We start from the raw sequence: 14,313 nt of genomic DNA, 5'->3' as shown, positions 1-14,313 counted from the left end.
GAAGGATCCGATAATCGCTAGACATTTGGCTGAAGGCATTGGAATGACTTGATGTTCAAGGAGGAACTCCATTCCCAGCACTACATCAAAGTCGTCCATCTTTACAACCACAAAGTCTACGGGGCCTCTCCATCCTCCTAACTTTATCGTCGTTTGCTTCACCAATCCGACGATAGGTAGGGCAATGGAATTCACGGCTTTCATCTTTCCTGAATCCCTCTCCCAACAGAGCCTTAGACGCCTGGCTTCTGCCTCTGTAATAAAGTTGTGGGTTGCACCGAAATCAATCATAGTGCTTTTCGCCTGCTTTTGATTGATCCAGATGTCGACATATAGTAAGCCCCTTTTTGTGGGTATGTTTCTCTCCCCTGACCTTTTCTGGAGAGACGATAGATATTTTATGGCCCCTATTCGAGTCCTTTCACCTCCACCTATCAGGCCCGCTTCGTCCTCAGTTCGATTTTGCTTATCGTCTGAATCCGCGATTAATGAGGCCTGAAATGCATGAAAGTCGACTTTATTCGGGCATTCCCTTGCCATATGTGGCCCACTACATATGAAACAACTGAGGCGACGCTTGGGTGGACTTTGGTTATTCGGCCTTTGCGATGTGTTCCCTGTGCTTGACTGGTGAGATCTACGATCCTTACCAGGGCATTCGTCTTCCCTTACAGCTTTGGGAGAACTCGGACGACTATTTCGGTTCCTTCTTGGTGAGGAACTTTGGTTACGTCTGACATCTTGAGAGTCACTTGTCAGATTGAACAACCGTTCAGCTGCTGCATATGCTGACGTGAGGTCTTGGACCCTTTGTTCATACAACTTGGCCCTCGCACACGGTTTCAGCCCTTTGACAAAATAGAAAACTTTGTCTTTCTCCGACATATCACGGATGTCTAGCATTAACCCTGCGAACTGTTTCACGTACTCTCGAATCTCGCCAGTGTGTCTTAGATCGCGCAATTTTCGTCGAGCCAGGATTTCCACATTCTCAGGGAAAAATTGCGAGCAGAGTTCTCTCTTCAGGGCGTCCCAAGTATCTACAGTGCAACGTCCTTCCTATATGTCTGCGTATCGGGACCTCCACCACAACTTTGCATCTTCGGACAGATGCATCGTTGCCAATGTCACTTTGGCTTCTTCGGTGACAGTGTTTGTAGCCTTGAAGTACTGTTCAAGGTTGAAAATGTAGTTCTCCAGGGTCTTTGCATCCCTTACCCCACAAAAGGGCTTTGGTTCTGGGACTTTTACTTTGCTAACCGAAATTGCTCCTCCAGCTGGAGCTTGGCTTGCCATTGCTCGCATCGTGAGACTCAGCCTTGCGTTCAAGTCTGCGTTTCATTTCTAACGACATCGAGGGTGACTCTAAAATCTTCCGACATGTCGTTTATCATCTCTAATAGTGTCTTCTGAGCACTATCAAGCTCGCTGACACGTTCTTCCATGTGGGCAGCAAAGCCTGAGGAACTCTCCCCACACTCGTAGTTAATAGTTCTTCTGGCGTTGGTGTTTTCTTCTAGGGCGTCAACCCTTGCCAACAACTCTTGTATTGGCAACCCTTCGACACGGCCAGCTACCGCATCGATCATGTCAGCTTTCTCAGAAATTTCGTCGACACGAGACTCCCAGTAGCGGATGGAGTCGGGAACTTCGACTAGGTAGAGCATCTACTCTTCTATCTCTACTAGTTGGTCTCTCTGGGCCTTGCCCGATGGATTCGACGACGACATGTTTCGATGTAATCGTCAATTAGCCAATTTGGCTCTGATACCACTTGTCACAATCGTAACTTCTCAACACGATTGTGCGTCACTTGCTTAGCTCAATCAGCAAGTCAGCCGTTTGATAATCGGAATCCGCGGACAAACTCGCAGTATGACGTAGCCTCCCTCCCCGTTCTTGGAAAAATGTTTTTATAAAACGGGAGAGAGAAAGTAAATAGTTGAAAACGTCATAAAGAAAGCATTGAAGACTGTCAATTGCAAGGAAAATAACTCAGCATGCAAAGAGTGCGACAAGGCTTGGGCGGGGGTCGGACTATTCATGTACCCTCTATAGTACATATTGAGACTTGGGCGGGGGTAGGCTTGCATATGAAAAAGCCGAAATGTCACACTGTGACTCGGCGACACCTAAACGAAAGAATTAACCTAAACTACTTTCAAGACATAAAGATAAAGTGATTTGGGGGTATTCGGGCATACGGCCAAGGGTAAATAATACCTTGGACAATTATGCCCCTGACACCATGCGTCCTTGGGCGTCTGCAGGTCGCCCGCTGCACGGCCATGCGTCTGCGAGCGTGCACAGCAGCGTGGGGATTCGTCTAAGAGGCGTGCGTGCTTGGCTTGTAAGTGGCAGATGCTCCTTGTTGCCATGATCCACCGAGATTCAGCTCGACACCACCCACACACAACTCATTTATTTCTTCCAATTGCCATGGAGGTTATATCTTATGTAAAAGGATGAAAAACACAACTGTTAGTGAGGGGTTGGCCTTGGACTAGAAAATAAGTTGAAGCAAATCATCTTTGAATACCCAAGTATAAGATAGGGTGCTCGTGTGCAAGTCAAGGCCCAAGGCCGAGGCCTTGGAGTACAAAGCACGGCCATGGGCGTGCGCGCCGTGCGTCAGTGGGCGTCAGTGGGTCGCTCGCAGCATGCCCGTGCGTCTGCGAGGGGCATGCGCATGGCGCGCGCCGCAAGCCCATGCGACTGCAGTGGGGCATGCGCGTAGGGTGCCACGTGTCAAGGGCATAATTGTCCAAGGTATTATTTACCGACGGCCGTATGCCCAAATACCCCCAAATCACTTTATCTTTATGTCTTGAAAGTAGTTTAGGTTAATTCTTTCGTTTAGGTGTCGCCGAGTCACAGTGTGACATTTCGGCTTTTTCATATGCAAGCTATTTTCCTTGCAATTGACAGTCTTCAATGCTTTCTTTATGACGTTTTCAACTATTTACTTTCTCTCTCCCGTTTTATAAAAACATTTTCCCAAGAACGGGGAGGGAGGCTACGTCATACCGCGAGTTTGTCCGCGGATTCCGATTTTCGAACGGCTGACTTGCTGATCGAGCTAAGCAAGTGCCGCACAATCATGTTGAGAAGTTACGATTGTGACAAGTGGTATCAGAGCCAAATTGGCTAATTGACGATAAGACCGAAACATGTCGTCGTCGAATCCATCGGGCTAGGCCCAGAAAGACCGACTAGCAGAGCTAGAAGAGCAGATGATCTACCTAGTCGAAGTTCCCGACTCCATCCGCTACTTGGAGTCTCGTCTCGATGAAATTTCTGAGAAAACTGATGCAATCGATGCAGTAGCTGGTCGTGTCGAAGCGTTACCGATACAAGAGTTGTTGGCAAGAGTCGCACCATAGAAACAAACATAAGCGTCAGAAGAATTCTTAACTACGAGCGTGGAGACAATTCATCAGGCTTTGCTGCCCACATGGAAGAAAGTGTCAGCGAGCTAGATAGCTCTCAAAAGACACTATTAGAGATGATAAACGGCATGTCAGAGGATTTTAGAGTCACCCTCAATGTCGTTAGGAATGAAATCGCAGACGTAAACGCAAGGCTGAATCTTACGATGCGAGCAGTGGCAAACCAAGCTCCAGCTGGAGGAGCGATTTCGGTTAGCAATGTAAAGATCCCGGAACCAAAGCCCTTCTGTGGGGCAAGAGATGCAAAGGCGCTAGAGAATTATATCTTCGACCTTGAACAGTACTTCAAGGCTACAAACACAGTCACCGAGGAAGCCAAAGTGACATTGGCAACGATGCATCTGTCTGAAGAAGCGAAGTTGTGGTGGAGGTCCCGATACTTGGACATACAAGAAGGACGTTGCACAGTAGACACTTGGGACGCCCTGAAGAGAGAGCTCCGCTCGCAATTCTTCTCCGAGAATGAGGAAATCCTTGCTCGGCAGAAATTGCACGATCTAAGACACACTGGAGAGATTCAAGAGTACGTGAAACAGTTCGCGGGGTTGATGTTAGACATCCGCGATATGTCCAAGAAAGACAAAGTTTTCTTTTTTGTCGAAGGGCTGAAACCATGGGCAAGGGCCAAGTTGTATGAACAAAGGGTCCAAGACCTCACGTCAGCGTATGCAGCAACCGAACAGTTGTTCGATCTGACAAGTGACTCTCAAGATGTGAGACGTCACCAAAGTTCCTCACCTGAAAGGAACAGGAATAGTCGTTCGAGTTCTCCTCAAACTGCAGGGGGAGAGAAATGCCCTGGTAAAGACTGCAGATCTCACCAGTCAAACACAGGAAACACATGGCAAAGGCCGAATAATCAAAGCCCACCCAAGCGCCGCCTCAGTTGTTTCATATGTGGTAGGCCACATATGGCAAGAGAATGCCCGAATAAAGTCGACTTTCATGCATTTCAGGCCTCATTAATCGCAGATTCAGATGATAAGTCAAATCAAGATGAGGATGAAGCGGGCTTGATAAATGGAGGCGAAAGGACTCGAATATGGGCCATAAAATATCTGTCGTATCTCCAGAAAAAGTCGGGGGAGAGAAACGTACCCACAAAAGGGGGCTTATTATATGTTAACTTCTGGATCAATCAAAAGCAGACGAAAAGTACTATGATTGATTCAGGTGCAACCCATAACTTCATAACAGAGGCAGAGGCCAGACGGCTAAGACTCTGTTGGGAGAATGACTCAGGAAGAATGAAGGCCGTGAATTCCATTGCCCTACCCGTCGTCGGGTTAGTGAAACAAACGACAATAAAGTTGGGAGGATGGAAGGGCCGCGTAGACTTTGTGGTGGTAAAGATGGATGACTTCGATGTAGTGCTAGGAATGGAGTTTCTCCTTAAACATCAAGTCATACCAATGCCCTCAGCCAGATGTCTAGTGATTACTGGATCTTTTCCCACGATAGTGCAAGCAGAGATTCCTCAGCCCAACGGGTTTAAAATGATATCGGCCATGCAACTAGACAAGAGTCACGCCCAAGAGGAACCACCATCTGTGGAGATTCTGCTTGGGGCGTTGGAAAAGTCGGGGGAGACAGTCCCCAAGGACACTCTGTGTGTCCTAGAGAAGTGTCATGGTGCGATGCCAAGTAGTTGGCCCAAGCCTCATCGATGCGAAGGAGAACCGACCATGGGGTAGAGTCGCCATCAGAGGCAAAAGCGCATGCGAAGAATGCTTATCGCATGGTGCCGCCGAAGGTAGCCAGACTTCGAAAACCATCAGAGATGTTGTCGAATACAGGGTGTAGTATACCTGTACAAGCTCCGTATGGAGCCCACGTCCTTTCCCTGAAGAAGAAGGACAGAAGCCCACAACAGTGTGTTGACCGCCGTACCCAGAGTAAGCTCATGGTTCGGCATAAATGTCCACTACCCATGCTCACGAGGCGGGTGGACCGATCATGTGGAGTGAAGCATCTCCCAAAGTCAAACAATCGACCGAGGCAATGTCGAGTAAGAACAACGAAGGCAAAGGGACTCGAGGAAAATTGTGTCACTGGGGATGAAGCATATGAGTTCCCCGTGGTGCCGCTGAGTCTTACTGATGCCAAGGGAGGAAAGTGTTGTTCTGTGCAGAGCCAGATGAGCGCACTGAGTCATGTGGGGGAGTGCCACCAAGGTGGGTCGTTGAGAGAGGAAGACACTCAGTGGAGCGAGAACCGCGAGTGTCAGGTCGCCTTCAATGGTGCAAAGCAAGCCATGATCGAGGGGCCAAGTCTTGGAGTCGTCGATGCGACCAAGACTCCTGAAGTTAAAGCCGAGCAATGCAGCTGTGTGCTCGGAGAATACCTACATCATTGTGTTGATGGAAGACAAAAGAATTGGGCTCAGAAGGTAGCCCAATTCGGTCAGAGAGCTCAGACGGACTCACTGATGAAGAGAAGTCCGTTGGAAATTAAAAGGAAGAGGCATTCTGTAGGGGACCGCCCTCAAGTTCACAGAGTTGAAGAGGAATGGGAACAGATGGCTGACATCGCTCGAGTGTGCCTAGAAGATGCTTCAAGGCCGATGGAGGAGGGGGTAGATCGAGAGCGATGCCCTCTTGAGTTCGAGTGGATGACCAAGCTCCCAATTAATGGTGCAACAACACCGTACGATTATCTGTCAACCTGGACCTAGAGGAAGACAGAGAAGTCGAGGAAGCCCTTGCTGTCAGAGTAAGGACTGGTAGAAGGCCCACAAGGGAGATACATAAATTCCTGGTGAAGCGGAAGAAGCCTCTCGTGGAGGTAACCAGTGGAGGACCTGTCGAAGACTTTGAAGCGTGGACGTAGAAGACCGAAGAGCTCCAGCTTCGCCAGTTGACGAGGACGTCAACCGTTTAAGTGGAGGAGAATGTCAAGGGCATAATTGTCCAAGGTATTATTTATCGACGGCCGTATGCCCGAATACCCCCAAATCACTTTATCTTTATGTCTTGAAAGTAGTTTAGGTTAATTCTTTCGTTTAGGTGTCGCCGAGTCACAGTGTGACATTTCGGCTTTTTCATATGCAAGCCTGCCAAGGCCAAAATTCTCAATATGTACTATAGAGGGTACATGAGTAATCCGACCCCCGCCCAAGCCTTGTCGCACTCTTTGCATGTTAAGCTATTTTCCTTGCAATTGACAGTCTTCATTGCTTTCTTTATGACGTTTTCAACTATTTACTTTCTCTCTCCCGTTTTATAAAAACATTTTCCCAAGAACGAGGAGGGAGGCTACGTCATACCGCGAGTTTGTCCACGAATTCCAATTTTTGAACGGCTGAGTTGCTGATCGAGCTAAGCAAGTGCCGCACAATCGTGTTGAGAAGTTACGATTGTGACACCGCGCACGCGATGCTTGTGCGAGCGTGGGGATCCGTCTAAGGGGCGTGCGTGCTTGACTTGTAAGTGGCAGATGAGCCTTGTTGCCATGATCCACCGAGATTCAATTCGACCCTACCCACACACAACTCATTTATTTCTTCCAATTGCCATGGAGGTTATATCTTATGTAAAAGGACGAAAAACATAAGTGTTAGTGAGGGGTTGGCCTTAGAATAGAAAACAAGTTGAAGCAAATCATCTTTGAATGCCCAAGTATAAGATAGGGTGCTCGTGTGCAAGTCAAGGCCCAAGTATAAGATATGAACGAGTGCAAGGGTCTCCTGAAGAGTCATATAATCTTTTACGTAGATATGGTGAAACACTCAAATTTACAAATCCAGGTACAATATTTCAGATGGAACTCGAAAATGATCGTTTCTTTAAATATCTTTTTATGGTTGTTGATCCATGTGTTAGAGGATTATTAAATTGCATTAGACCGATCATAGTCATGGACGGAACATACAAATATCGTGGTCAGTTGATAGTGGAAGTTTGCTTAGATGGTAACAATCAGATTTATCCTTTAGCCTTTGGAGTAGTTGATAGAGAAACAGATGACTTAATACAGTAGTTCTTAGAAAAATTGAAAGGTGCAATAAGGGAGGTGCCTAATCTAGGGTTCGTGACAGATCGAAAAACATGCTTCTCCAAGGGTATTTCATCAGTTTTTCCCTCTGCATTCCATGGCCTTTGTGTCCAACATTTGACTCAAAATTTGTATGATAAATATAAGAATGACACGGTTGCTACTTTGTTTTACAATGCATCGAGAACATATCGTGAATCAACGTTTTTAGAAGCGTGGAGACATCTTCTTGCATTTCCTAATGGTTCAGGAAAATATTTAAATGATGTTGAAATAGCACGGTGGTCTCGTGTTCACTGCCCAGGAAGACGATATAACATGATGACAACAAATATAGCAGAGTCCATGAATTCGATACTGAAACACTACAAGAAATCTGACCTTTTATGTCGGTTTAAAACCGACATTAAAGGGCTTTAATGTCACTTGACAACCGACATCTTTGCGAGCGTTATTAAAGGCCTTTAATGTCGGTTGGACTTTAATGTCGGTTTAAAAATGACATTAAAGGCCTCTTTAATGTCGGTTTAAAAACGACATTAAAGGCCTTTAATGTCAGTTTTCAACCGACATCTTTGATAGTGTTATTGAAGCCCTTTAATGTCGGTTGGGCTTTAATGTCGTTTTTCAACCGACATCTTTGATAGTGTTATTGAAGCCCTTTAATGTCGATTGGGCTATGATGTCGTTTTAAAACCGACATTAAAGAGGCCAACAATGTCAGTTTAAAACCAACATTAAAGGCTTGTTTTGTGCATTTTTAGAAATTTATATTTATTTAATTGTTGTATTATTGTCCATTTTTTATAAACCAACATTGAATCCATATAGATAAATATTTTTTTCTCACTCCAACAAATTAATAAAATTAATATTATTTTAGAAACTATAATATTTATCTTTTACATTTGTATACACAAAATGAAAACTTAATATTGTGTTTATATATACATTCTAGAATAGTACATGAAACAAGATCCTAATACAAGACTTAAATAAGAAATCTTAAACGCCTTCTCAGTCTTCAACCTTCAACGATCGCCTGGCTATCTACACAATCGCTTAGCTTTCAATCTGATGATTCAATCATTCTACAAGCAAGATCAAAATAAACTATTTAATCTGATAACTTCTGATTTCTATCATCTCCATTATTGCAAACAAACATGTCAAGCATAGTAGTAAGCAGTTCTATAGCCTGTGGGGACTCATAGGGGAAAGAAAGGGTCCCCTGAAAAGGGAGGAATTAACAGCCAAAATCATTGACTTTCATTTACACCACATATAGTACACACAGAAAGTTCAAAGGGTCTCCCAATCAGGTTCAAAACACAATGTCATTCATAATACAACCAGTTATGTCCACAAGTTCTTCATTATTTAACTAACCATCAGCATATGTTGCAAAAACATTTACTCTCAATGTAGTATAAGCATTAATCTATCGAAAGAGTGTTTAAAGAAATTTTTTCATTTTCCTCCAGAATTTGGAATTACCTCACAATTCAATGGTACTTTGTACGGATCATTGATACCAGTAAAGCCTGCAAAAATATATTTCAGATGCAAGGTAAGAAACCAGCTCAAAATCTATAGTACGCAAAAATGAATAGATACCTCAATAAAGTATCCATCAGGCAAAATGGCACGACAGACATCTCGATCCCTTCGATATGGAGATATCACACTAGCAATGCAAATAACTCCAGCGTCTGTAAACAGTTTTGCAACCTCACCTAATTTATGGAAGAGGTATACTAATTAGAAATCATTAACAGAACAGGCCAGAGTGTTATTCTAAATGATAACGAATCAAACTTACCAACCCTCCTTATATTCTCAGCACGATCTTCTGCTTTAAAACCAAGGTTGTGATTCAGGCCATGCCTCACATTGTCCCCATCGAGGATATAAGCTAACTTTCCCATTTTGTATAAGCTTTGACTCAAGGCACAGGCCACAGTGCTCTTCCCTGCAAATTAGCTAAGCATATTTAGAAAATTGGGCCAGGTCCAAAAAGTCCCAAACCCAACTTAACTATTTCAGGCCAAATTATTTTCTATCCTTTTCACAAAATCTTTTAAAAGAATGACCTCAAAAATCAAAATCAAATGTTCCATTGTTGAGTTTGGTTTATAATCCAAACTGTAGGTTTCATTTGAGGACAATCTAAACTATAGGTTCTCTAAACCATGATTTAATCATAATAAGTCAAAAACCATTAAGCTGTAAAAGCAAAAGACAAAAGGTTTAATGACAAACCTGAGCCACTGAGACCTATGAACCATATCACGATCCTTTCTGCTCAAAGTTCTATGTACACCACTCTGACTTCAATCCCTAAACTCTTTGCTCAAACTACCAGATCAAAGTGGAAATTGGCTCTATATTATGACATAGTATGTAAAGGAAGAAAAATATTTAGCTCAAAAGAAAATTTCATTGCAAACATCTTCATAGTAGAAAAAAGTCTCTAAATCTCCAATAATGAGGCTTTCAATGACATTAAGCCTAAGCTTTCATTTAGATCGCTATTTTTCACTTGATCTTATTTAAAGTCAACTTAGAGTTTCAATAAAAATTTGATTTTTTCAGTTCTATCTAATAAACATCAATCCAAGCATTTGAAGAATTGTAAAACTTTAATTGTTTTAAAATAGAAATCGGAATGGAGGACTTTTTAAGGTTCTTAATTTGCAATTTAGACAATGATAAAATTGAGATCACAGTAGAATCATCCAAAATTGCAAAAATCTTCAATAGTAAAAAGGGGATAAAAACGAACATTTTGTACCCAAATGCGTCGCCAACAATGAGAAAAGCAACATTAGAAGTACGAGCTTTGGAGAGTATCTAGTCGGCATTCTCCTCTACCATTTCCCGATCTATAATTGTAATAATTTTTCCGTAGAGCTTCTCCTGTTCGTAAATTCAAATTCAGAAAATCTCAGAGAGAAAAATAATTTTGTGATGGAGAGATTATGGAAAAAAGTGAAGTACTAGAGAAGAAATATCGTCGGAAGTAAGGCTAAAAGATAAAAGAGAAGTGTAAGCTTCCATGTAAACCTTTTCGCATTTTCTCACACATTTAGGAGCAGGTGGGGGAGAGAAAACTGACATAATTATGGTAGTAAGATAAGTGTCCCATTCAACTACCTTGTAATTGTAACCATGTCACAAATCTGGGAAGCATATAACAGGGAAGAAAAAATCACTAATGTGATAGAGCATAAACGTAAGGAACAAAAAGGTAAACAATTAAACATCTTAATTATCACAATCAAAGAAAATGCACAAATGTGCTCCCACTCACTGCAGCCCTCATTTAATTGAGTAGAATATTGACCTGCCACTCTCATTTCCTAGCTCTGTCTTACCCCCAACCAAGAGAGCTTTCTTCCCCAATGATAAACTAAACCTCTCAAGACTATTACTACTATATGTACAACAATGATAAACTTAGAAACTGAAAAGAAAAAAAAAACAACAAAAAAACAAAACAAAAAACAACAAACTTAGGAACCTTGTTACAATATGCATTTGCCAAGGAAGTGAGGTCTTGAGCACCATTTATGCCAACAAAAATTGATTACATAAAGAAGAAGAAGAAAGTTAAAAGGCATTCAAGTATTCATTTGTAGTGAAAATGTATCATTCATCATCACTAGACCTATTTCCCCTTTTGTCACACTATTTAGAATTAATATATATTTGGTACTAAATAGGGGAACCTAAATAAGCTAGTAAAACTCAATGCAACTTGAAAGCAAACAAGGATGATCAAGATTATATTCCAGAATTGTATTTTTTTTTTACATTCTCTTTTCGTTGCCATTATGTCTAAAAAAATATATATATAAATGCAAAGTAATCAAGACTGACTTCCGAACAAATCAACTCAGACCAAACCCAGTTTTAGTTTCCTGCCAAGCATCTATAGGAATCTCAGTTAAGGGTACTATAAATATGAATTTGAACCCATATATAAGATCCCTCTTTATTGTGAATATTCATGCAAGAGGCAAAAGAAACATATTCCACAGTTACAAATGAATATACCAACATATATGGTTAAATATTTCAAGGCAAAATCACTGAAATATTTCGCATTAATGGAAGAAAAAACAAAAGACATATTCACTAATCTATAAAAAAAAATTAGAGGGTTACCAAATGGATACCTGTGAAAAGAGAAAAAAGTAACATCAATCAAACCTCCTAATTATTATTTTTTCCATTAGTTGGTTTTGATGGTGTCCCAGTTACAAATGAATTTATAAAAAGCATTCGATTTAGATGCTATGAAAATAATGGAAACTTCAACCAATTGGAAAAAGCTTTAATGATCCTCCAATGTAATATAGGATAAAATTGTAAATTCACTGTAATATTAATGATTTCAATTGTAAAGCAAATATACAAATATCAATTGTCACAGTGAAAAAAATACATTGGATATAAAATCTTACAACATAGTTTCTTGCAAAAATCAACCTCAGTGTATATAAATGCCGATGAGAAGAGAGAAATGAAAACACCAGAAAAGAAAGTTAAGCACAATCAATTAGTGTACTCTTACCATACACCTCCATCTGTGTCGCAACCGCCTAAAACTGATCATGCTTAAGATGAGGATTTTGATTTTTCTTCCATCTATGTTGCTGAAGAAGTACAACAGGAGGGGCACCAGTTTGTGAGAAATAGAAGGAATGCCAAAATTCTTATAGACTTGGAGTCGGAACATTTAATGAAAGAATGAGGCTTAAACGAGAGTGACTTTGAACACTCTCTCTACATTATAGTTCAAGTGGATTTGGGAGTCCTATAGAGTTGCCGCTAGAGGAAGAGCACCAAAGTTATCTTCGCTTGGGGAAGGTTTTTGTGCATATCTTAAGATGATCCATAGCAGATTTTTTCGATCCATAGGTCCTATGCTCTCTCAGAACACTAGCATTGGATAGAGCTTAGTCATTCACAATTTGAACATCCAACGTGAGAGATAGACCATTCGCCAGTAGCAATCCGATACTTTGCAACTCACGGATGGACGTTTGACGGTAGGGAGAAGTGTTAGCGCAAGGTGTGCTTGTAGCTGAAGAAGATTAAGGAAAAGGGAAGGGAAAGGGAAAAGGAGACGGAGAGGCTTGAGAGATGAAGGAAAGGGGAAGGGAAAAGAAAATGGAGAGGGAGAGGCGTGAGAGATGGTTGATTTGGGGGTTTGAAATTCTGACAAATGAAACCCTAAATATATCTCTATAAATATGAAACCCTAAAAAAATTAAAATTATTATCTTTAATATATCTTTAATGTCAGTTTTAAAAAAGTGGATCTTTAATGTCGGTTTTAAACCGACATCAAAGATGAAGGATTAATGTCGGTTTTCAACCGACATTAAAGACCTACTTTTTTAAAACCGACATTAAAGATCCTTGGTCATTTTTTCCAACTGACATTAAAGCCCAGTTTTCTTCTAGTGAAAGAACCTAGAGATTTGCCTATTGCTTCATTCCTTGAACATGTTCGAGCTTTGCTACAACATTGGTTTTGGGAGCGTCGAGAAGAAGGCATTAAAGTGACGTCTACATTAACCAAATGGGCAGAGTTAGTTATTTAAAAGAAACAAGAACGAGCTTTGACAATGAAGGTCAACCCAATTGACTGTTACCAATTTCATGTCAAAGATTTAGATAAGAAGGAGGTCGTAAATCTTCAGACTAAAGAATGCACTTGCAAGGAGTTTCAAGTTGAGCAACTACCATGCTCACATGCCATTGCTGCAGCACGAGATCGCAATATAAATGATTATAGTTTATATGCTAATTATTACACTAATGAATGTTTGTTGGCTGCATATGCAGAGGTCGTCTACCCAGTTGGGAATCAGTCAAATTGGAAGACAAGCGAAGACTATGTACATATGACAGTTTTACCTCCGAAAGTAGTCAAAAGAGTTGGTCGATCGAAGAACAAGAGGATTCCGAGTGTTGGTGAAGCTCCGAAATTGCATAAGTATGGTCGGTGTAAATAAATAGGTCACAACAGATTAACGTGTACCAATCCAATTTCATATACCGAGAAGTCGAGCATACAAAATTAGAAATTTCTCTACCAATGTACTAATTATTACACTAATTAATGAATGTTTGTTAATGATGTGTTTTCTTAATGATGTGTCCATACATTCTTACTTTATGTGCTTCCAGATGGATGAAGAAGACGAAAATAACAACTGGCTTATTCATTTAGAAACACAAGAAACTGGTCTCAGGATCGTTTAAGAATAATTAAACGATCGTTTAAAAATAGCTAAATGATCGTTTAAAAATAACTAATCGATCGTTTAAAAATAACTAATCGATCGTTTAAAAATAACTAAACGATCATTTAAAAACAACCAAACCATCGTGTAAAAACAACCAAACGATCATTTGAAAACAACTAAACGATCGGTTAAACAAAACTAAACAATCGTTTAAAATAACTAAACAATCGTTTAATTTGATTAAATGATCATTTTTATATTTCACACGACTGTTCGTTTAGTTTGTAATTCTTTAATTTATATATTTTTTAATTATTTGCTACACAACTGCTTTCATGATCGTATATACATATTTAAAAGATCGTTTTGAAATAATTACAGAATCGTTTAAAAAAACCCAAACGATCGTTTGAAATTAACTAAACGATCGGTTATAAAAACTAAACGATCGTTTAAAATAACTAGACGATCGTTTTAGTTTTAAACAATCTTTTAAAACAACGAAACACAACCGTGAATTTACAACCGCGATTCAGCATTTTAAAAAAGTACGCGAATTTACAATATTGCCCCTTTGGTAAAAACAACCAATATATACGTTCTGCCTT

General features: G+C 40.9%; 1 pseudogene; it reads right to left on the bottom strand.

Moving 5' to 3' along the window:
• Positions 1-1,247: 1,247 nt before the first annotated feature.
• LOC127151184 (adenylyl-sulfate kinase 1, chloroplastic-like) lies at positions 1,248-12,034 on the bottom strand (annotated as a pseudogene).
• Between the last annotated feature and the right edge of the window lie 2,279 nt (positions 12,035-14,313).

Source organism: Cucumis melo, chromosome 10 (genome assembly GCF_025177605.1).
Source record: "Cucumis melo cultivar AY chromosome 10, USDA_Cmelo_AY_1.0, whole genome shotgun sequence".
NCBI lineage: Eukaryota > Viridiplantae > Streptophyta > Magnoliopsida > Cucurbitales > Cucurbitaceae > Cucumis > Cucumis melo.
Note: the sequence above shows the minus strand (reverse complement) of the source record. Positions and strands in the feature narration are given on the sequence as shown.